The sequence below is a fragment of the Ischnura elegans genome, chromosome 9 (genome assembly GCF_921293095.1).
Source record: "Ischnura elegans chromosome 9, ioIscEleg1.1, whole genome shotgun sequence".
NCBI lineage: Eukaryota > Metazoa > Arthropoda > Insecta > Odonata > Coenagrionidae > Ischnura > Ischnura elegans.
In genome coordinates this window covers 53,876,802-53,900,746 of record NC_060254.1, presented here as the reverse complement: position 1 = coordinate 53,900,746, position 23,945 = coordinate 53,876,802, and the positions used below count along the sequence as shown (strand labels likewise).

At 38.3% G+C, this 23,945-nt stretch overlaps 1 protein-coding gene and 1 non-coding gene across 2 annotated transcripts in view; both read left to right on the top strand.

The window, feature by feature from the left end:
- Positions 1 to 3,146: 3,146 nt before the first annotated feature.
- The window catches only part of LOC124165996 (nose resistant to fluoxetine protein 6-like), a 192,231-nt gene continuing 171,432 nt past the window's right edge, over positions 3,147 to 23,945 (top strand). The window contains exon 1 of the mRNA XM_046543573.1: positions 3,147 to 3,302. The gene's annotated coding sequence lies outside the window, so the exon portion shown is untranslated. The remainder of the gene's footprint in view (positions 3,303 to 23,945) is intronic.
- Positions 19,197 to 19,268, top strand: Trnad-guc. Its single transcript has one exon. It is a non-coding gene; the product is annotated as a tRNA-Asp (tRNA).

The window sequence follows — 23,945 nt, the reverse complement described above, 5'->3', positions numbered from 1 at the left end:
GACCGTCTTGAGGATCCTCTTTTATAATATTCATGGATCCCATAGCGATGTCGATGCGTGGAATCTCTCGATATCTTTTTGCCGACTTACCTATCGAAAACATCGATTGCCAATACTATTGAAGAAACCAAAAGGCGTGCATAGAGGAGGCTTCAGTCCGTCCCGTGGAAACTTGATTTACGTTGTCACTTCTCTCGCTTTAAAATCGCTTTGAAAAAATTCCCGCAGCTCGGCGTTGAGCACAAAGCGATCAATTTAAGCCCAAAGTTTGCAGAGGAGGATTCGATTTCAAATTCCATAAATTGTATAGTTTTTAATACATATATTTGAGGAGGACACAGGAATAATTACAGTCTATTTCTCCGTGAAATCTTTATCACTCTACCGTCAGTTTTGCGGGTAAATTTGGGAAAAAGGAGATGAATTCCCTTAGTACTCGATATAAACTCATACGGAGCAATACAGGGATGTTATTACAAATCTTTTTCTATAAATGCTTGCCTTTTACAACCTTTTTTACCTAGTTTGCCTTGTGATTACAGATCCTCTAATCCGTCACGGTCAGGGTCTCTCTGTGGAACATCGAGATACAGGTTGAGAGAGAGTTAACCGCTGTTTTTGCTGAAAGTCGGCACACCCGAGTTTTATGTTTAGTATCTCGATGAGTACTAAATCGGCCGTAATAAAATAAACTGGAATTGAAAAGAAGTTTATTATATTTATAATTTTTATTCCAATACTCTTTAACCGTGGTTTTATGCATTTCTGACAGAGCTTTAACATTTTAAAAGTGTCCAAAAAAATGAAAATAGCTGATTTTCCAGTGACAGCAATTTTAAGGTACCAGTATAATTATTTTAAAAATTTCTGCGGGGTGTGCATAAATAAGAGACAGTTTCCTCATCGAATGTACTCCCATTTTAATCAATGGATAAATGCTTGAAAATATTGCGTTCAAAGGGGATCTGTCGTGGAGAGTCAAAAAATTTACCTTTCTTTTCATACTAATTGGAATAAAATGATGATGATGTAAGGATAAGCTGATGATGATATTGAGGAAAGGTAGAGTTGAATTTCATTTCATTTCCAGTTTATTACTCAGAAACCGATGGAGTAGTCACTGAGATGCAACTATTCAAACTAGGGTATCTCGACTTTTAGCGAAGGCAATGGGACTCAAAGGTAGACACCATTGCTCTTCAAATCACTTTTAGTTAACGCAGTACTTCCGACAATTGTTTATCGTATTTTTTGCGACGAATCACTCTTTTAAAACTTAAAGCCATGGTTTTGAAAATATTTACTCTGCCTCTATACACTACGTCATTCTCAACGGCAGAAACGAACAAGATAATGTCTATGAAAATGAGAAAGAGCTTTCTAACTTTAAGAGTGACATAGCGAATAGAGGCAGAGTGAATAGAGTTATAGTCGACATCATCATCATCACTGGTCAACAATCCTAGGATTGGTTTGACGCAGCTCTCCACTCAGTTCTCCTATCAGCTAATCTTTTCACACCTACGTACTTCTTCTCTTCCACATCCTTCTTTACTTGTTCCATATATTTTGTTCGAGGTCTTCCTTTTCCGTTCTTGCCTTCCACTTTTCCCTCGACGATTGTCTTCATCAGGCCATCATGTCTCAATATGTGGCCTACAAGGTTTTTCCATCTTCTTATTAAGGTTTTCATGAGGCTTCTCTTCTCTCCTACTCTTCTTAGGACTTCCTCGTTACTAACGCGGTCGATCCAAAGGTTGATAATGACTTAGTGTATAGTGTCGAAATCTGGGTCAGACCATTAAAAAATTTGTGGAACATACCCTATGAGTTTATCTGTGATTGTTTCCTGTTACACAATTCCACCAAATATCGCCATCCACCCTTAAACTGAAAAATAATTGCAGTAGGGGATAAGGTGGGTTTGGTGACTAGAGCACCGGCTTCTCACCCCATGGGCTTCAAATCCTAGCGGTGGCAGTGAATTTTCGACGTATGCCCGATCCCTGGTTGAATGTTTTATGGTGGATATATCAAGCGCAACACTTCGTCCGTCGGATGGGACGTTTAGGCGTGGTCCCCTCGACGCCTTCGTTAAGAGCAGGCTAATGCCGACGCCGGGTTTCTCTCCACCCTTACTTACCTACCCTTCCCTCATGGCGCAAATGACCTCAGCTGTCGGTCGCCTCCTCCAAATACAATACCAATTGAAAATTGGTGAGCTAACCCATTGTAACGGGTCATTCAGATTGATGGTTACAGGCGTCACTTGGTGAAATTTCAATATTATAAATTTAAAAAACTTCGTGAATTTCACATGTGATTTCTTGAGTTTCGTCGCTGTACGACATCGTCACGTTCAAATACAGGGAGAGTATGGCCTTATATTCATTGAGTCTGTAGAGATAGCCAAGGTTGGGATGCTAGGAATTAATTCATACGAAGTTACCACATGGGAGGCACACAATTTACAAAATTACAAAATGGAAGGCACACAATGATACAAAAAAGGAAGAAAATAATGTAACAAAATGGGAGGCGCACAATAATAAAAAATGGGAATGAAACAATATAACAAAATGAGAGGTGGGGGATAAAGGTTGGCTTGGAATACCATAGAGAGATTGGGGGGGTTGGGAAACTATGAAGGAGGATGTGGTTGTCCTGAGTCAACAATGTCAGAAAGTGTGAGACTTATTGCCCAATACATGTGCGATTATTTGCGACCATATGATGTAGTATCCGTTTTATTTCTTACCCCCAGCAATATATTTCCAACATCACCTGTTTCCTGATATTTTACAAAAAGCGCGTCCGTCCCGTCGTGTGTTTTTCATTTTCCGGGTTTCTCTCCACCCTTTCTTCCATTCCCTTCCCAGGTGGCGCAAATGACCTCAGCAGTCGATCGCCTCCACCAAATACCATACCATAACTGCAGCAGAAAAAAAGTCACAATTTGTTGAATATCTGTAAAAATGAAAAAGTTGTGACCCTTTGTAGGGTGTATGCTTCCCCCATATTTTCCCCTCGGTGTCGCGTGCGCAGGTGGGTGGGGCATTTGGCGGGGGAAGATAGAGAGAGAGAGTTGGAGTAGAGGTCTTCGAAAGAGCTAGTGGCCTCTCTCAGTCTCTCCTCAGCAAGCGTCCCTTAACTCACTCTCTCCGCGAGGAGCATCGAGTCACTCACGCTCACTGGATTTGTCCGTCCGCCGTGCTCTCGACCAACTTCCACACGCGCTCCGAGATCCTCTTTAGAGAAGAACCTCCCAACGGCGGCGTCTACCACGCCCACCCCACAGCAAGGTCAGTGAGGCTAACCCCCGTCGTCTTTCAGGGATCGGGTGCCTTCCAGCGAATCCATTGGATATATTCGCACTAATTCGCGTGGCAAATTGTTGATGCTGATAACGTCCGTCGCCGAACAGCAATAAAATAGGGGTTTCTCAACGACAAAGGCTTAGTAAGCTGGATCTCCGACTTCTATACTACCGTGTTGAATTGAGACACCAGCAGTTTATTCCGGAAACAATTTCTGAAATTCTCCTGGCTTGTGGTCCAACTAGTAGCATTCCTGACCGGCAATTCGGGAGATCCAGGTTCGAAAACCGGATAAGCCATATGACTTTGCTGCCGTCGGCGTGACTGCTTATTAAGTTACTTGTTTACGCAGTTGTACTATTTGGATACATCCTTTACGGTATGAAAAAGAGGTGAGAATTTTGAATGGCTTGGTCTCCGGCAGGGACACCTCCAACGGTTAGACCTTAAGTTCCCCCAGTTAATCCTGTGGTTTCAAGTTCCAGTTCACCCTATAGCCACCCATTTTTGTGTCATCAATTGTCTACTATTTAAAAAGGCAGACGGGTGAGAACTCCTACCTTATCTTTTCTATGTCTATTTTCGCCGTCGTCTTCCGAAGATCTGATAATTGAAAAGGATCGCAGAGATAAGTAGTTAAAGAAAACGTCGATGCTTACATTTTCTCTTGACTGCGATCCCTGATGAGACTTTTTCCAATCCTAGTCTTGTTAACTGGCCCGTAGTGTGTATATACAATAAAACGGAAAAAACGATGTTCATTATAGTTATTATCATAATCCGGATTCTTTCAACTCCTTCGTTTTTGGCAAGCCGATGGATTATATATTTTACGAAAAACGAAGTGTTTTATGGTTACCTTAACGGTATATTTTATTTGTCAAGAATCAACGCGATATCCTTTAAATTACTTTAAGAGAACGTGTCACTACCTCTAGATCGGTGTATATTATATTTAGAAAAATATACTGGAGATATTGAGATATTTTTTTATTTGAGTGACTGGAGATTTTTTTGCGAAAAAAACGCGTGGGAAATATGCGTGCACTAAAATATGATGAAATATTGATGGAACAGAAAATTCATAGTCCTTCAGTCCTAAGACTGATTGATGTAATTTAGTTATTCATATCTCCCATCTCTTGCTGTACTTTTTTCCTTTGTCTCATATGCCCTGTAACTTTGAAGGAAATGGTGTTAGTTTTTAAAAAGAAATTCGTTGCGAAAATAAATACCGGTCGAGATAGAATGATGGTTCTCTTTTGTGGGTTTGCCAGTGGTGATTTTTAACCGTAATTCCACCAGAGACGGCTTTGTTCTCTAATATCCCGATGAAATCGGCCACGACATCGTATCCCGTTGAGTTTTCGCAGTTAATGAGATGATTACTTGGTTTGTTTCAAAGCGAATACCTTTTTTACAATACCCATCCGTCGGATGGGATGAATTATATTTTTCTTGGTGGATTCGAATCGAATCGAATTTATTCGAATCGAAGGATCGAATTAATCCTGTGCCAAGACGCGGGCGTTTGATTTCAACGAGAAGGCTTGAGAAACATTTCCTTTACCCTAGCCATCTATTAATTACTACAAAATTCTATGGTTTTGTGGTCAAAGTGACACGATCAGCTTCTATTTATTCTAATTCATTTCTTAACATGCTATGACGCACAAAAGTAACACCATCTGTTTTTTTGACTCAGCAATTCACTCGATTATAATTTATCTCAGTACCGATGTCGTTAGTCAATACAAATAGAATAAAAATGGAATCACAGGCATGGAAATGGCGTCCTTCGATTATTACAATTATTGCTGATTTATATGGTTGGTAAAACAAGTTTTTATTAAAATTCGTCGCTCGTATGACCACTAGACTTTTGCGTAAAGAAATAATCTCGCGGTTTTGACTTCTCTTTTCTTCCGTACCCTATGAACTTTCGCTACTACGAATTAACCTGTCATATATCGCATTCAATTTTCGGTTGCCACTCAGATTAGGCAACTTAGGAAACGGAGTCGCTTGAACTAGCTTAGTCTAGAGGATAGAGGCGTAGTGGGTTTGATAGAGAGATTAGGAAGACACCGACGTGACGACATTTAACTGCTTTTAGCGTATCGAATTTAAGGGAACCATGGTGTAACGTTCCGACCATAGGACGAACATGGTGATAGTTACAGTCTCTCATGAAGGTACGGAAGTGGCTGTCGTGTTTCCGAAGATGGCTTTCCTCTACCTGGAAAATGCCCGTGACTCCCGTGTGTTAAGCAAGCATACCCAGCTGATCTGTCCATCCGTAGGTGTCGTCGAGGTAGGCGGTGTTAGGTGTTTTCGTGAAGCAAATGCTAATTCTGGTCCTGGTTGTCTATTTCTCCTTCCAACCTGGTGTATTCTTCCCGATTTTAAATGTCATTATTTAGAATAAATTATTTATTTTATGCCCTTTATAAGATATTACTGGTTAGTTAAGACTTATTTCCGTCCTGATTTTATGCTAAATAACTCAATTGGTCGGTTTTTAATTTTTGCTTTTTCGGCGCTTTCGGATTATGAAGTTACCTCTTATCTTTCTCATCATCACCATAATATTGGCTGTTAACATGCTGCCCTCTTATTAATAGCTGCCTCTTGTGGGCAGACCAGTGGTAATGGTGCAGGACTAGTTAGGTATCCACTATTACTCAGTTTGGTGTGTTATTTCTACAAGAATTGATGAATGCTTCATACGCTTTAAATGAATTCATAAGGTGAAGCAATTGTTTATTTAAATAAAATGAAAGTGATTTTTTTGCAAATTTATCCTTCGAATAATTCTGAAGTTTGAAGCTTATCTATATCTGGAGATTTCAACGTGCGGTGAATGTGCTCCCCTCTGTAAATACTTGCCTTTCTATAATCAACGCGCGTTCGTTGAGAGTTATAGTCATTAGTGAGTCATTAAACGTTGGTACAATACTTACTTCGGTATTGTAGCCACCCTAACAGGGCGAGATAGGTACATCTGTATCTACGTGCAACTTAGGTATGGAGCCCATAACGAGTAGTTATAAAAAATATTAGTTATTTAGAAGAGTATGCCCGATAATGGAGAGAATTCATTTGTAGTAACCAATGACTCCGAATAATCCGAAGTAAATGCGATGATGAAGGGAAGTATAATAGTTTATCGCTGTAGTGCTTTTAATCAGAATTTTTCATGCATCTGTGAGTTGTACTCTTCACCTGATCTGATTTTTCAGGTATAGGTCTATTCAATTATTTCAGTCTTATATTATAATTTTCTTGAATTACATTAAAATATGTCGAGGATCCTGAGGTCAGCAATTTGTGAATTATGGAATATTCTGTTTAGGTTAGTTGGATCCCTTTCATCTCATTAACATTTTTCCACTTCACTCCACACTCCGAAATGCAAAACTTATCTCATCCTTTTCCCTTGAGGAACGGATGGCTCCGGTGGTTATTTTTATTTATGAATCCTTATTAGATATCTTTGAGTATGCTTTTATTTAGGTACATAATGTTTTGTACGCAGTACGCGATTGGTAGCATAACCTTTTGTATTTTATTGCAGTCATAATTTTTTGATTCCTCGAGAGATTTATCTATTGTAGTGATTAGGAGTTGAGAGAGAGAGAGAGAGAGAGCCCAATTTTCGCTCAATAGTAATTTTAGAAGTGTAGTATTGAAGGTGATATTGGCATTAGCTTTAATGAATTATTTTCTTATTGAATGCCAGTAAGGGATATTGGATTTAAAATTGCAGTAAATGATTCAGCTTTAGCCTATATTGCTTTTTAGAATGTGCCTGTGGTCATTGGACAACCCCAAATATCTAAAATTCGAGGAATCAAGCGAGATGGAGTGGAATTGATTCATAATGAAAGATGATTTGCAATTTTCCACAAAAATAAATTTAATCCGACCCGATAAATTTCTACATCATTTTCAAGGTTCCACCATCGAAATCGACATCATCATCGAAACTCGGGTCGGATTAAATTTATTTTTGTGGAAAACCCCAAACATATTTTTGCCCTCACCCAGGAGTCCTCAAATTCCGCTTCCTATAATCCCCACTCTTGTAACCTCTCTTGCCTAGTGGCTGCTTGTTAATTAATTTTATTCTTTATATTGTAAGTGGGTATATTTAGAGAGTGTATTACAATAATTAACTGCGCTAATTATTTGTTTATCTTCAAAATACCAGTGTATGTGTTCATACCGATCAACAACTGGTTTTGTTTGCATGTCTTTGGTTTTTATCTCCAATTTGACCGCTTTCAGCAACGAAATACTTTCCGTTTGCGTGTAAATATGTTTTGTTATGGAAAACATTTTAGGTATGTTTATTAGCAAAAATTTTTCCCGTTTCTTTGCTGATAAAACATTTTATCATTTTCGCACGTCTTTCTGGTTGAAATTCATGGGTGAAAAAGTGACTCGCGTTCTACGCGCCCCACTAATTCGGTTGCAAAACTGCCTTTTCGGCGTACTTCTACTTCGGCATCCGTGGTTCACCTTTCGGGGTCACCGGATTTGTCGGCCTATTCTCGTTCCTCTGGCCGCTTCTGTCTCTCTCTAAAAGAGCGAGCAACTTCAACGCGCTACTCTCCTTTTCAAGGGACGCTCTGAGCGAAGTGCGGGTCGCGCGGACTTAGCAAGTGGAACGTTTTTCTCTACGTATGTGAGTGTGTTTGCCAGCTCCTTATGGGCGGATATTTTTCGCGCACGCGCGGAATGAGAGTACGAAGGCGAGGCGTGGGAGAAAAACTTTCTCCGCGCGATGCATTCTGCAAGGGAAGTGGACGCTTCCTAACGGAAACTCTTAGAGGAGAGAGTATTTTCCATATTAAGGGGTTACATCCTTGTGAGAGCGGTAAAAATGGGCTGCCTAAGTAAATTTCGTCTTCGTGAAAACTTTTAAAATGCTAAATAAAAGAATATAAACTTTATTAGGTTAATTTGTACATTTAAAAAGGCAAGACCCGGGTTTCATAACAAAGTTACATCTTCAGGTGCATCTATCATGCATACATTTCTTTTTATATCAATTTACATGGGTGTTACCCCACTCCTGTAACCTCTCTTGCTTAGATTCTGCTTGTTAATTCATTTTATACTTTATAATGTAAGGGTGGATATTGAGATAGTGTATTACAATAATTGACTGCACTAATTATTTATTTATGGAAGTATACCTTCAAAATACCACTGTATGTATTTATACCGATTAAAAACTGGTTTTGAGGGCATATGTCTTTGATTTTTATCTCCAGTTTGACCGATTTCAGCGACAAAATTCTTTCCGTTTGAGTGTAAATAGTTTTTGTTATGGAAAACAAGTACTTGTACACGTAAACAAGTACACGAAGCAAGTATTTTTTAATTCTACAAGTGAATCAATCAAAGTTCAATCCTGTTATTTTCCATAATGGAAAGGTTTCACACAGTTAAGCTAGAAGTTATCAGTCATATCATAAAATTTTTCTTTTGTTCCTTACTCTAACTGCTGTTCAAAAAACATGGGCCTTCTTTTCAATATTTTCAGGAACCAAACAACTCGAATGAAAGTAGATCTATATTTTCGTCTAAGATGATAGAGATAGTGTTAATTCAAAATATTTCATCTATGATTTATCTCCATTTCTTTCCTCCCTAATTTTATGCTTAAACAAAAAAAATGAATTTTGAAAACAATATTTGAAAGCAGTGAACGTGAAAGGTTAAATATAGTTTTCATATAGAAAATTCATGGTAGAATAGCCGTCGGAGAAAACCAAGGGTTATATATATATTTGGGGATAATTTCTGGTGGGAGGTGTTGAAATGAAAAGGATTTTCAGCTGGTGTGTGTGTTGTACGTGGTCTCAAGTGACTTGCTTAGGGAAAGAGGGAATAAGGAGAAAAAAAGAAATCGCATTAGCGCTGTACGGGACCGATCGTGAGTGAATGTCAGCGGGCTAGTGTGTCACTGGATGTTGACTATAGATGGGAAAAACATGGGATTTCAAAGCTGCTATTTATCTTGAAAGGATTTTCACTTTTGACATTCATAGTGATCGTCATGTACTGCGTTTGCGATCGATACCTTCAATAAATAACTCTTTATTTTGTTATTACTTCGGAGCCTGTAATAATACTGCAAGAAAGTTTTGTGGGATATTGTATTTTGCATGTCTTCGATTTAATCTGAGAGACACCCTAGGTGTTACAATGGTGATATGTCTTTCTAAAGTTACATTTTTATACATTTAAATTAAAAAATATTTTAACAATCGGTGGGATTTTCTACTATTGGTTATTGGTTCAGGATTGCGTCACTGTTTTCTTAATAAACGCAAATAATTGCATTGAAATAACGTTAATGATGGGGTACTTCGTTATATTTAACAATGACACGGAAAACACCATCTTGGAACCTCACAATAGTTTCCGGTCCGACAGAAACAATAAAATTTTGGAGATATTTAGCCGAAAAGATAGCTATTTGAATTCGTTTTTCTCACAGAGGCGCTACTGACGGGTTAGTATCACCACGGGTCAACAATCATGAGAGTGATTTGACGCAGCTCTCCACTCAATTCTCCTCTCAGCTAATCTTTTCGCAACTGCGTATTTCTTCTCTTTCATATCCATCCTTACCTTTACCGTATACTTTGTTCGAGATCTTCCTTTTCCGTTCTTTCCATCAACTTTTAACTCGACAATTTTCTTCATCAGATCATCATGTCTCAAGATGTGGCCTGTAAGGTTGTTTGTAAGGATTTCATGCGGCTTCTCTTATCTCCTACTCTACTTCTTAGGACTTTCTCATTACTAACTCCGTCGATCCATTTGATCCTCATCATTCTTCGGTAACACCACATTTCTTCTGTATGCCTCTACCCTTGATTTCTCCGCGGCTGTCATCGTCCATGCTTCACTTGCGTAGAGAAGCATTCTCCAAATGTAAGTTCTGATAAACTGATTCTTCTATATTTAAATTTCCCACTGTGAGTAGATATTTCTTTTAGTGGAATACTCTCTTCGTCTGGGCTTTTCTGCTGATAGTTTCTTTCTTGCTTCTCCCATCGATAGTTATCCTGCTTCCCAAATTAAGAATTCATCCACCTCTTTCAGTTTTTGTTTCTCCAATATATTGTTTATATGATCTCTGGACTTGTTAGAATTAAAAATGAATTCGTGATTCAGGCAATAGAAAATTAAAAACTCGTAACAGCGTTCTCACGAAGCTCCATTTCTAAGTTGGATGGCAACTTTTGGCTTAATTATACTTTATAATCTGCTACCCTAGACTTTGGTGTCGATACACTGAGCTGCTGTGGAGATAATGTAGGATTTTTGATCGTAAATAAATTAGCGATGAATAAACCTGCCTCCTTCACAGTAGCTACCTCTCATTAGTGGCAGATGAAAGCGAGAAATGGCCGCTATTGACATAAAATATTATAAGTATTGACAAAGGAAGCGATTGATTTTCGGTTCAAGCTTGTCCAGTCTGTACATATAGTCTCAGATGAACGCTGATAATGATAAATTATATTCAGTTTGGTTCGACAGAAAGTTAAGGGATACAAACTAGGAGAAAAATTACCGGCGATTCGATAGCAGTTGGTCTTGAAATTATTTAGTGGCATATTTTGTTTTTGAGTTTAACACCGAGCAAGTTTTATTTTTATCTCTTAATGGAGTGGTTAAAATTGAGAGTTTTTTCAGCCTGTGAGTGTGTTATACTTGGTTTAGAGTGAATTGTGTTGGGAAAATGGAAAAAAGAAATCGCATGAGCGCTATACGGGAGTAATTCACATTCTAACTCCTGTTGGAGAAAGTTTCTCATAAATAAAATGTATTCCTTTCATTATCATTTCGATAGGTATGTAGAAATTTCAGTGAAAGGCATGCTACGTTATTGTGTCTTTAATGTGCCGACGATAGGGGTTTGAGTTGAAATGACACCGCACTCCGATGCTGTTTTAAACCATTGATTAATCTTTCTAACTTAGAAAAATTTGTGGGAAGGGACTTGTATCTCATTTTTATATTTTTGTGACATTTTCATTTAATTTTCTCCAAAAGTATCCGACAATTAGTACTGCAAGGGCTACCACGCCATTATATTTTTCCTTCCGTTTTTTCCATCCGTAATTTCCAAAATAGATAATCATAGACTAGTAATACCGTCTCGCTGTGAGGAATGACTCAGAGAGATAGCTACAAGGAGGTTGTGTAGATGAGTTTTGCGTATGGATAAATTGTTGCGTGTGTTTAATTAATTAGACATTATCCAACCCAGTTCGAATGATTTTTTTTCTGTTTACGCCCCTTTGGAGAAATTCAACCGTTATTATGTTAGTTAGCTTCGGTTTCATACCGTTTCAATTAAAAAATATTATAAAGTTGAAACTAAACATAATGCAGGTGAAGTCGTCTCAGATTTTCCATCGGTTGATCTGCTTATTTGTGTTGATGTTTCGATTGTCGAAACAGGAACAAGCACCGTATTAAAAATTATTCTTTCTCGTGTGATGTACATAGATGATTTGCAGTTCAGTCGCAGATTGCAGCTTAGTCGATGAATATTTGTCTTTATTCTCAGTAATCGTTCAATCACCTGATTTGACTGCAGGCATATTTTTATTCAACCGTCACGCAAATTCGTGAGGTACATGGAAGTGTAGGGTTACAGTATACAAACTGTATGCCTTTATTTCTAAGTACGATATACTTGCCAACACAATATGATTTCAATGTAGCTCCTTTTGACAATTTCAATGATGTTTTTATTTTACAATAATATCATTCTGAGAGTGTAAATTATAGCCTTGTAGAATGGTAAAGTAACTTCGTTTTATTTTTTTCAGATTTTTATTTATATAGGCATTTTAAATGAATTTTAGTCACAACATCAATTATTACATTTCTTAAATGAATTTCGGTAAGTGCGAGTATAAGTCTATATTATTAGTAGGAAATTCTCGAATGTTCAAGAAACCGTCGTTTCTTAGTAGAATCTTCATACTGAACATTGAAAAATCACATTTTTTACTCTACCAATGCTTGATACTTCCATTTCTGAAGCATCACTGAAGTCAGAGGGAACTCTAATGTATTCATATTGTCTCGGTTAGTATATCGCCCTAAGAATTAAAAGCTTTGGGTTGTTGTACTGCAGCCCTACGCTTCTCCGTACCCCATGATCGTAAATGTCATTTGAATGAAAATGGGCCTATAGTCAAATCAGGTGATTGTATTATTAGTGCTTCAACCCTTGTTATCGCGAGAAATATTTCCCGATCCACTAGCGCAGGTGCCATTCTTACCGTCTCTTGGTGTTGTCCTTTGGCCCTCCCTTGAGTTGGGGTGACTACGCCCAGTTAAGCATTCAGTCGCTAAAAAGCCTGTTGGGTCCAAAATATAAGGCTGCTGAATTTTTTTCAAGTCCAGTAGCGTATAGAGCATGCTTTTTTTTGTATGGAAAGGTCCCCCGGGTAGAGAGCAAAAAAATTCATAATTATTTATCCACGTTCGCGGGAGCAGACGTTGGTAGAATCTCTGATGAGGAAATGTTAGCGAAAGCGAAGAGATCTTGACAGCGCCCTAGCCCACGTAAAAACGTCCGAATTCGTTCGGAAAGTAAGAGCCGTGCGTTGCCGGAGGTTTCGTAGTATTTTTTCCATAGCTCCCTTGCTTTTATTTGAGATATATGCCAGTCGTTTTTTTAAATAGTTTTGATGAGCTTTGTTGCTTCAGTAAATATGCCGTTGTTGTTGAAGTGGTTGGCTTTTTTTTAACGGAAAGAGGATGGTGTAATGCTTAGTTATTGTCATCCCATCAGGAAATCGTGGATAAATAAATTTAATTTCCGGATTTGATGCACAAAACTCATCAATAATTTTAGTTCATTCTACAAGGGATACATGGTGTCAGGTTCGAACGTGGAAATTCCGGTTAAAATTGTGGGTAATACTTATTGGAATTAAGATGAACCGCATTTAGAATGAGTTACGGGTCAAGTGCGGCATTTTACAAGAGTATGGATTAATATGTCATTTCCCACCGCCCCTGTATTTCTTATTACATGCGCACGAATTTCATTCCAATGATCTTTCACATTATCATTCATCGTGTAAAACAACCATTAGATTCCCCCGCTGTAAGGGCCTTGAATGCGCCGTTTACGGGGCGATGTTGATAAATAAATTAATACCATGCTATCGGACGTATAATTCATGAGAAGAATTTCACTTTTCGGCGCATTTTCAATCAATATTTACTGCACATTGTATCTTTTTAATACGCGGTGCGCGATTATCAACATTTAATTGATTTGAGTTCAGTTACCTTCTTATTTTCATATTAATATATCGATGGCTAAGTTCTTACAACAAGTATCTCAAATTTTGGCTGGTCTGAGTAAATACTGCTAATGCTGTAATATCAAATAAAATTCAAGTAAAAAACAACTCTTTGTTTGGAAATGTATGCTTTTTTCGGTTTGATGTATTTCTGGTTTTTCATGTCAATTAAAATTATTTACAATAAAAAAAAATAAATCGTTTATTTTTTGCTCCCCTGAAAAGTTGGTATTTTTGAGATACGTGTTGTTAGAACTTAGCCATCGATATGGATCATTATTAAAGATGCGTGAAAATCGCAAATGCCATAAATACTATACAGATACGATGTGCGCAAATAAATGCGACATAGATGCGATGTCTGGACTTTTATGATATTTTTATTTTGCCTTTTCGACGGCAAAATTCGTACATTTTGTGCCGAGCGCAGTTTAAATGCTCCGCCGACACTCACCGCTTAAAGCATGTGAGGGACTGACCAGCTGCTAGTTGGCTGGGACTCTGCGAGGCCGCGAACTACAAGTGGGCGCGGACAAGCTACTTTTCCGCCACCGTATGTCTTATTCCTCAATTTATCATCTTTTTACAACATAATTATTTAAAATATTCTGTATTATGTCATATAACTGTATTTCACTACATTTTATCGTCATCTACCTCATTGTGAAAATAAAAAAAATAGACGCTACAAAATGCGATAAACCGTTATCGAAAATGCGATAAAATAAAAATGAAAGTGCGATTTTCACGTATTTTTAATCATTATATGACATATACATCCATACTAATGCGAAATTACAACCGGACATATCAATCGTGGTGATATAAATGATCAATTAAATAATACTTACTACGTATTTCTTAGTTTTGAGTTTAGATAACTCGCGAGCCGTATGGGAACATTGACCTTAAAGAGGTCACCGTGGCAGTTAAAAGCACCGCGACTCCGAAGTTGTTCATGTGAATCTGGGAGTCATTTCCAAATCGGCGTCATTCCGAGCGACCAAACTGATCGTGGGGTTGAGTAATCATGTGTGGGGACGGATGAGATCAATGGCAGTGAAAAGTATTCTGCAAAGAGAGAGAGAGAGAGGAAAGTTTGGGGGGGGGGGGAAATGGGGGGAATGAGGGGGGATCAAAGTCCATAGCCGTCGTTTTTCCACCCCTTCTCGGAAAGGAAAAGTGGAGCGCTTGTTAGTTGAATGCGTCCCCCCAACCCCTTTTCCTTCTTGTTGCGACACCATTTCCCTCTAACCCTCTCTACGTGAAGCACGTGTTTGGGGAAAGGAGGTGGGGGTGGGTGGAGGCATGCATGTCCACGAGTGATCGAGATAATGACCACATAAGAGTATGGGAAACTTCCAAGCAGGCCCGGAACTAGGAGTTTTGTCTGGGGGCAATAACAATTTTCCGACCCCCCCTCCAGTGATCCCCCCTCGCTCCGTCCCTACCCATGCACCCACTACGAAAATATAGTACAAACGTAAGCTATTTTATTGAGGAAATATTCTCGAGTTTGACACCGATCAAGGCTGTTTAAGGCAAACGTTTCGGTTATAAAAACCCCCTTATCGCCATCAGGTCTAAGACTGACTCAAGGGTGTCTAATCAGTGGCGTAGCCATGGGGGGGGGGGTCTCCGGGTTACAACCCCCCCCCCCCCGCCTTGAACTTTTAGTTTTTTATTTACCGCCGTCCTAGTCAGGCCGCATTTTTATCCTCTGATTTCTGGCCATTTCCATCTACCACAGCACCGTTGTCCACGTTCTTTTCCAACCATGTGTTCCTATCCCTTTCTTTCCTATCATATGAATTTATTTGTTTTTTTGCGCTTAAGGCGCCGTGTGGATGAATGAAGAAGTAGTATATATATGTATCACCAATCCCCATTAACCGTTGTTTCTCCCTCCATCTTTACTCTCTCCTTTGCACCCTTCCTTCTACCCTCACTTTTCTTCCTCTTCTCACTTGAGAAAGATGGGCTGCGACTCATCCAAAATTTGAAGTAACTATTCCCCGTAAGTTCCATCCTTTTATTCGTCGTTTATTTTTCCTGTGTAGCTAAGTGTTTCACTGTGCCCATTTTAAGGCAAGAAGTGTAATTTTTTTTATTTATGATGTTCGTTTAAGTTATTACAAAATTACTTTTTTGAGCCTAAAAATTACGTTTTCAACATAAAAATCTCAAAAATTTCCCCGGACCCCCCCTTTGTCCTGGGGTGTTTTCCATGCACCCAGGAGGGGTCCCGAAATATCCGGTACACCTTCCCCCCATTTCAAAGCCCTGGCTATTCTACTACGTCTAAGGACTCAGTCAGACTTGGCCCCGATGAAGATGAGGGAGTTTTCCATCGCAACGTTGGCCTTGCAAAGCCTTACCCGGTGACAAACCCGAGAAGATTTGACCCAAAATATTTCCCGGGGAAGCTTGTGATCTTTTTTTTTTGTGATGTGGTAGTTGCAATGAGACATCGTATGTTTTCAATTACAAAATGTCATTAATACCATTGTTTAATAATTTATAAATCAATAATTAGTTTTAAATAATTTGATCATAAAAAATTAAATAAATTTTCACAAAAACTTTTCAAATTTAGCGTCCCGCTGAAATTTACCGTCCCGTATCCCGTTTGCCCCGCCCTAGTTCCCGACGTGGTCCCAGGCGAGTGGAACTCAATGGAAGGCACTTAGGAGGCGGCCCTGAAATAAGCAATTTTTTTGGTTTGCCTAAAATTTAACCCTGGAATCGAACTTGTTACCGTCTGACAGTAACGATGAATTAAGAGAGATATTTCGCTGAACAGTTAGGTATTGGAATTCTTTTTTCCCCGCATGATTAAGGACTTGAATAAATTCGTAATTTCGTTAGAGCATTTCCATTTCATGTGTAAACGACTGGTGCCCAAAAAAAACCGCCATACGCCTATTTAGGCGGCATGCGGCGTAGTATGTGGATGTTCAGTTAGTCGCCAATCTTACCCCACCTACTAATCCACCACTATCTCTTTCTTGGATCATGGCGACAATTCTTTTTTTTTCAGTGATATTTTTTATTATTTTGTATATGTTTTAATATTTTTATGCAGAATATTTCAGTAGGAGTTTGAAATACTTCAGAAGGTGGTAGTGGATACAATTTTAAACATTTTTTTGTCCATTAGCATAGGATCGCAAACCCTTGGTTACTGCGTTACTGGTCTATGGCAACGCAAACATTGTTTTGGGTGCACTTTGCAGTTACCATGAAAACATTTTTCTCTGGGATATCCAGTATTTTCGACATTAGTTTTAATAGTGTGGATTTTTAAGTTCATAAGATTATAAAATTTAGGCGAAAATGAGCGATTATAATTGTCTGAGACAATTAATCTTTGATCTTAATTAAACGAGAACTTTCAGCAAGAATCAACAATACGATTGCGCAATCTTACCCATTTTGAGATTAGTTGTTACAGACAATTATAATCGCACATTTTCATCCAACCTTGATTATTAAAATCCAGGGCATTAAATAAAATGCCTAAAAGGCTGTATACCCAGGAAAAATTGTTTTCATGGTAACTGTAATGTGCATCGAAAAACGTTTTTGCGTCGCATTACTTCAGTAATTCATGAGTTGCGATCCCATGTGCAAACAGACAAAAAATATTTAAGATTTCTCCCCGATCACATCCTGTAGTATTTCAGATTCCTCTTTAAACACCCTTAGTACATGAAATATCAATTGGTCCTCGTGACGATCCGGTGAATATTTTAGTATTTTCGAAAAAAAATAAGCGAACTGCTTTAATATGAGGAATGCGCTGCTTATTTACGGGTGTACTGATTATCGATGCCACAGGGTATTTTAGGTGATTTTCAGTGGTCCTTTACCCAGATCTCATCCCACTTTCCTTCCAATACCAAGAAGATGAAAAGAAGGAGCTGGTACTGATGCATCATTCCTTGCGGATCGTTTTCAAAGGCTCAGTTGTCATCGCGAGAGAAGTGAGCTTGTATAAGAATGACGTCTCGAAATCTATTCATCTCGCAGCCTCCCATCTCGAAGGAATGTATTCTTTAAACGGTGGCTTTTTTTTAAACTCCGCCTCAGTCCGAATTGTTCACCGACTTCTGCTGTCCTCTCTTGCGCGACCTTCGGCAAGGGCATTGAGCCGCCTTCTGCCGCCTTAGTCACGTGACTAGTGGCGGTGAGTAAGGACGGAGAGGCCGACTCTCATTCCAAAGCTCACGCGTTTGAATTACTTCATGGTGGTCACTCTGCAGGAAACCAAGAATGAACTAGAAACTCGTGGAACTAAAATTTCTGGATAAAGGTCTTTCACAGATTAGTATTTTCCGGGCAACTTCTGCTAATAATCATGCCGCTAATGGTTTTACGTTCAGTATGCTGTAGAGCTCTTGCATAAAAATTCGTTTGTGATCATTTTATTCATTACATTACATAAAATTCGATCAAAAAAGGGAAGTTGGTACGAAAATGAACACGTCATACCTGGGAATACTATCGTATTTAATTATGTTTCGCTGGCATCGGTGGCGACGGGGTGAAGTCCTCGCTTGCCAAACAAGAGGTCGCGGGTTCTAGTCACGCCTGGGTGGGTTGCCTCAATCCAGGTTGTTCGGCACGTTTAACGTTACGTCGTTAACGTATTGTTAACTTGCTAAAAATCCCGGTGTAAAAGGCCAATATTTACTAATTTCGGTGATATGGGAATAAATAAATAATAGCCCATAACTACCCTAAAATATTTTACTTTAGTTGTTTTCAGCGCGTTCCTGTCCAAAATGTTCTCTATGATTCTGATAAATATGTTTATGTCTAAAATTGATTTTGTCTTGATCTTCTTTAATTTACTATGCTACATTGTTTCACATCGAAGTTGTCCGAATCTGAGGGTGCGACCTAACAAAAAAATTGAATACGCAGTTATTTAAATTCATACATTCACTGTATTCCCGTATCCACTAGAGAATCATTCCTTTTAAAGCCCATTTTAATATGCGAACTTATTAATGCATTTTTTTTAGAAATATAGCGACAGAAGTCCAACTTTTTTCAACGACAGACGGCAGAGCACTTGCTAATGACATATTTAGTAATTTTCATGATAATCATATCAGCTTGGCTCCGCGGTTTAACTTTCCGGAACATTTTTAATTCATGGAATCCAAGACATTTCTGTTCCCAAGATTTTCCTCTCAATTTTTCTCTCTCCTCTCTCCTCCCAATTATCCTCCCTCGGTCGCCTTGATTTAATCTTTGTCCGCACACTGGGCTTTCATTTTCGCCGTGATTCGAACCAGAGTTTTGCATTCGAGCTCAGCCGCTCAATTTCAATAGGACCGTATTTAAGACAGTAATCGATTTTTTGAAGTGAAAACTTCTTTAGCGGCGTTAAGCACTTTTGCGGGATGGGGAAAAAGCATAGAATTCGCGTGAGAGTGACCGACCCGACACCGCAATCGCTACAGCGAGATCTAGATTTCCTTCTTAAAATTCGTCTCAGAGTACCACGTCCTCGGTAGTATAGTGGTCAGTATCCCCGCCTGTCACGCGGGAGACCGGGGTTCGATTCCCCGCCGGGGAGGATTTTTTTGTCAATCTCATACAATTTAAAAAATTTTACAATGGATATTTCAACTACGCAGGCTGACTAGGTATAGTAAATAAACTTTGTTAATATATAGACTGTTGAAGTCTTTTTGTTTAAAAAATATTAAAATTGAAAATAAAAATCTATAGTGTATATTGTATAAGTTCATTAAATATAAAGAGCTCGTGCATGAACGTGAAGAAGAGTGTACAGTACACGCTATAAAAATACAGGTCAGTACAATTTAAGACAGTTTTTTTTATATGCATAGTGAACAATTATAGGTTTAAAGCATATTAAATAAAAGAAATGAAAGCATATTATATTTTAATATATAAATGATGTTACTTTCTATTCATACACTTCGTATTTTTAATATATATTTAATAATAAACAGTTTGCTGAAAAAAGAATTTCAATTTTTGTTGAAAAATGAGTATTACTGGAAAAATTAGTTCTTTAATAATATTAAATCTATATAAAAAATAAATGGATAATAATTATTTCAGTTTTCACTTATGTCGGCCAGTCCCACGACTGCCCCATTTTATTTAATAGTCATTATTATGGTAGGCATTTAGTTAGTATTTAATAATCGGCGATCGGTGATAGAATTTTTAGTAGTCAGCATTGTGTAGAGTATAATATAATCTATTTAATAATCGGTGACATCTTGATTTTACAGTGGTGCTCTACATGATGACGATGTCAATCATCTCTTAAAATAGTCCTGAATATTTTTTTCATGAATTATATTCAACTCTTATTATCCATCTAAAAGAAGAGTGCAGTTTCAATGCTAGAGCTAAGGAACTTTAAATATATCAGAGTTATCGTATTTTCGCAATATTTCGCTTACAATATGGGCGATTCAATCTTTCCAATTTAAAATTCACGTTACCGTAATCCGGACTATAATGCATATTGTTTCAATCCATGGATCCATTATAAGTCTCTCATAACAGGCTTAAGTGATAGTAAATTTTCCTACGTCAAGCTCATGCTAATTTTATAGCCTATAACCTCATCTCATCGTTATTCATTCGCATTAGCATAATTTATTTGATGGGATAGAGGTCTGTCGTTTCTCATCGTTTGCATAGCAGTGATCTTTGATCGTCTTAGGGGACATTTATGAGAAATAAAAATTAAGTGGAAAGTTTCCCCAGAAACTCGAAGACACGACGCGACGCCTGTCGTAATTTTAGAGAATGGAAAGGTCCAGCCCATTGTTTCGGGATAGTGAGTCGCGATATTAATAATTTTTGGTGAAAGCTTTTCAGTTTCTTGATGATTTTATTTAGCTAACAAAAGAATGATGTAGGACGCTTTAAGCCAGGAAAAACGAACCGGAAGTGAAATGTTTGTGGGGATGTGTGAAATTTTAAGTATTCACTGGTTTATTTACGCATGAAATTGATTCTGAAATGGAGTATAAGAGCGTGGAACCCATTCAATAATTATAATTTGCCTCTTTCGCAATTAATAAAATGTCGATTGTGATAGGCATTGAAAAAATAAAGGTTATAAAAAATAAAGCCGCATTTTTCTACTTTCGATCCATCGCCTTGTACTTCAGCAATTCTCGAATGCAAATCGAAGGACTTACTTCTTTCGCCAGTAGACTGATGGTCCCATGAACTCTGCCGCGCCTCTCTCCGTTTCCTTCTCCTCGGCCTTGAGCATGGGCTGCATGCAGGGACGGCAATGGAAACTAGACGCAAGTCAAAACCATTACAATTTCAATAGTTTCGTTCGCGGGAGCGAAGTGTAGAAATGAAACGAAATGGATTTAGACCCGGGGAGCTAAACTGAGGGTCGGAACGAAATCGGAGTCATAACTACTTCGGGTCGAAACTAAACTAAAACTCTGGAACGAAACGAAATAATGTTTCGCACCGGAGAGATCACACGCTTCACCTTTGAACAGTTTAGTTTCGACCCACACACCAATTACGAAGAATGGTTGAATGAATTTGAGGTTCGGCCTACTAGCCGTTAGTTGCATGGGGCTCTCATAATTTTACCACAAACAGGAGAACGGTGAACGCAAACTGGCCATTCGATTTTTAAGCTAAATGGATCGAATGAGTTAGTAACAAAGAAGTCCTAAGAAGAGTAGGAGAGAAGAGAAGCCTCATGAAAACCTTAATAAGAAGACGGAATAACCTTATAGGCCACATCCTGAAACATGATGGCCTGATGAAGACAATCGTCGAAGGACAAGTGGAAGGTAAGAATGGAAAAGGAAGACCTCGAACAAAATATATGGAACAAGTGAAGCGAGATGTGAAAGAGAAGAAATACGTAGGTGTGAAAAGATTAGCTGAAAGGAGAATAGAGTGGAGAGCTGCGTCAAACCAATCCTAGGATTGTTGACCAATGATGATGATGAATGTTTTAACCTCTCTACACGTATGTCACACGTAAGGGGTCGATAATATTCCCTCTTATCCCCCTCCACTCAACTTCTTGGATCGAAACTTAACTATGAGCAGCGAGTTTCGATTAATTTAGTTTCGTTCCCAAGAGTAAAGTTTCGCCCTGGGTCTAAATGAAACTCCTTGGTGATTTTAATTTCGTGCGGGAACGAAACTAATCCTAGGCCTCGTATTTTCGTTTCGCTACCGGTCGAAACGAAACATTTTCGCTTCGCTTCACTTGTCATCCCTGGTCGCATGTGGCTATTTGTTGTTTACACTCTTGTGACGGGTTCCTTATTTCAACGAATGGTTCTAACCAAGGAGTACATTTGTCAAATATCTCACGACGTCACCAACTCATGAAAAGTGGCTTAGTACGACCCGGGCAATAAACTTACCCGATTTCTTATCTATATATTATAAATCCCACTTCCGACCACAGACTCACTCACTCATACGAACGTTTGAGGTGATCGAGACGTGATACGATAAAAAGTTATGCAACAGAAAATCATCTGGAACCATAGATAAAAAATTTCCAAGCACTAAATTTTCTATTTTCTACGTGCCTAATGGTTTAAAATTTAATATAGGGAATAGTTTTTAAAAAATGGCCATCAAAATCCGATCGCGGCGCTGCGATAATTTAAAGGAAGGAGAATGATAGAATATCATCATAGCAAATATGTTTTTGTTAGCAAAAGAAGCATAAGTGAAATAGGAAAAGAAGATGAAGGAGATTAAACGAAGAGATGAGAAATATAAGACAGGAAATTTTTGGAAAACCAAATTTTTCACGGCTTGTTCACATGCCGCAGGCTTTGGTGTGTAAGATTTCCAAACATTGTTACAAATAAGGAGTAGCTTTTTGAATAATAATTATCTGCCGTTATTATTCAATCTGAACCCGACAAAGATTTTTATAGATTAAATGTATTGGAAATAAGAAAGTTTGTTTTTACCCTTATGTTAGCAGTATTTTGATGCATCATTTCAAATAATAATAGCCTGCCGTCATATTGAGTGAATATGTTCCTAGGAAATTTATAAAGACACTTTTTTGTTGAGCTTTTTGAAATTTTGGGGATGAGATCTCATGACGTGATTTCGATTTTTATCCTTTGATTTTTTAAGCTTTTTTATTGGGCAAAACTGTGTTGCAAGAAAAAGAAAAGAAGTATTTATATAAGGTAACTCTGCTTGGGCGCGGTATGGATCTTCTCATGCGCCTCGGTAATGGCATGATGGTTATTTTTGCCGTGACCTTGTTCCTTTGTTACTTCATCACTTTTTCTTTCGTTGCTACATTTGCGAATGCACCTGAGGTCATATGCAACCGCGTTATCTTGACAATAGATGTGTGGCTATAATCGGAGATGATAACACTCCCTGTCTTATCTAATATTTTGTAGCAGAGATCCTTTCACTAGCCCTGTCTCCGAGTGATTCTCTCTTTCACGTGACGACGCCGCTTCCGTGAGTTTCTCTCCCGCTTGGCACGGCGCCCGAGTGAGTCACAGTGTTAGAGAGCTCATCCTCGCACGATTCGTGGCCGCCGCGGTGGCTGATGGGATAGCGACCGGGGGCGCGGTAGTGGCTGTTGACATGCTGCTTCCAAATCTGACTGATACCGAAGAGGGTCGTGAAGACAGACATCTTGGAATCATATGGAAGTTTTACGCTGCGAGTTCTCTCTCACTTATATCCCATTAGACCACAAGAGGGTGGGATTGGATCTGTGGATGCCGCCGTGCAGCTTTGAACATCCGTTTCCTCACCTGTATGTATGTCGAATTTGCTCTGAATATAAAAATTTTTCCTCGATCAAAGGTATCAAAACTCAAAAATATGGTAAATAAAGACGAAGTTCATGGTAATATAATAAGAATTATACTTATAATTGTTTATCTATTGGCATGCTCAAATTTCGAAAAATTTCCGACATTCATTGTTTTAAGTTCTTAAAAATTAATAGCTCTTTCATAAATTACAAGGTTAACTAATTATACGAGGATAAAAACACAAATGGTAATTTCCACACTATTTAATTTAACACTCAACGACCGACCATGGTATAAACACTTTGTTTCATTTTCATGGGCACAAAGTGTTGAAACCATGGTCGGTGGTTGAGTTTTAAATTAAATAGTGCGGAAATTATCATTTGTGTTTTTATCATGGATATCATCCACAGAATCAAACCTGAAACGATTTTATACGTAAATATACCAGATTTGACTGACATCGA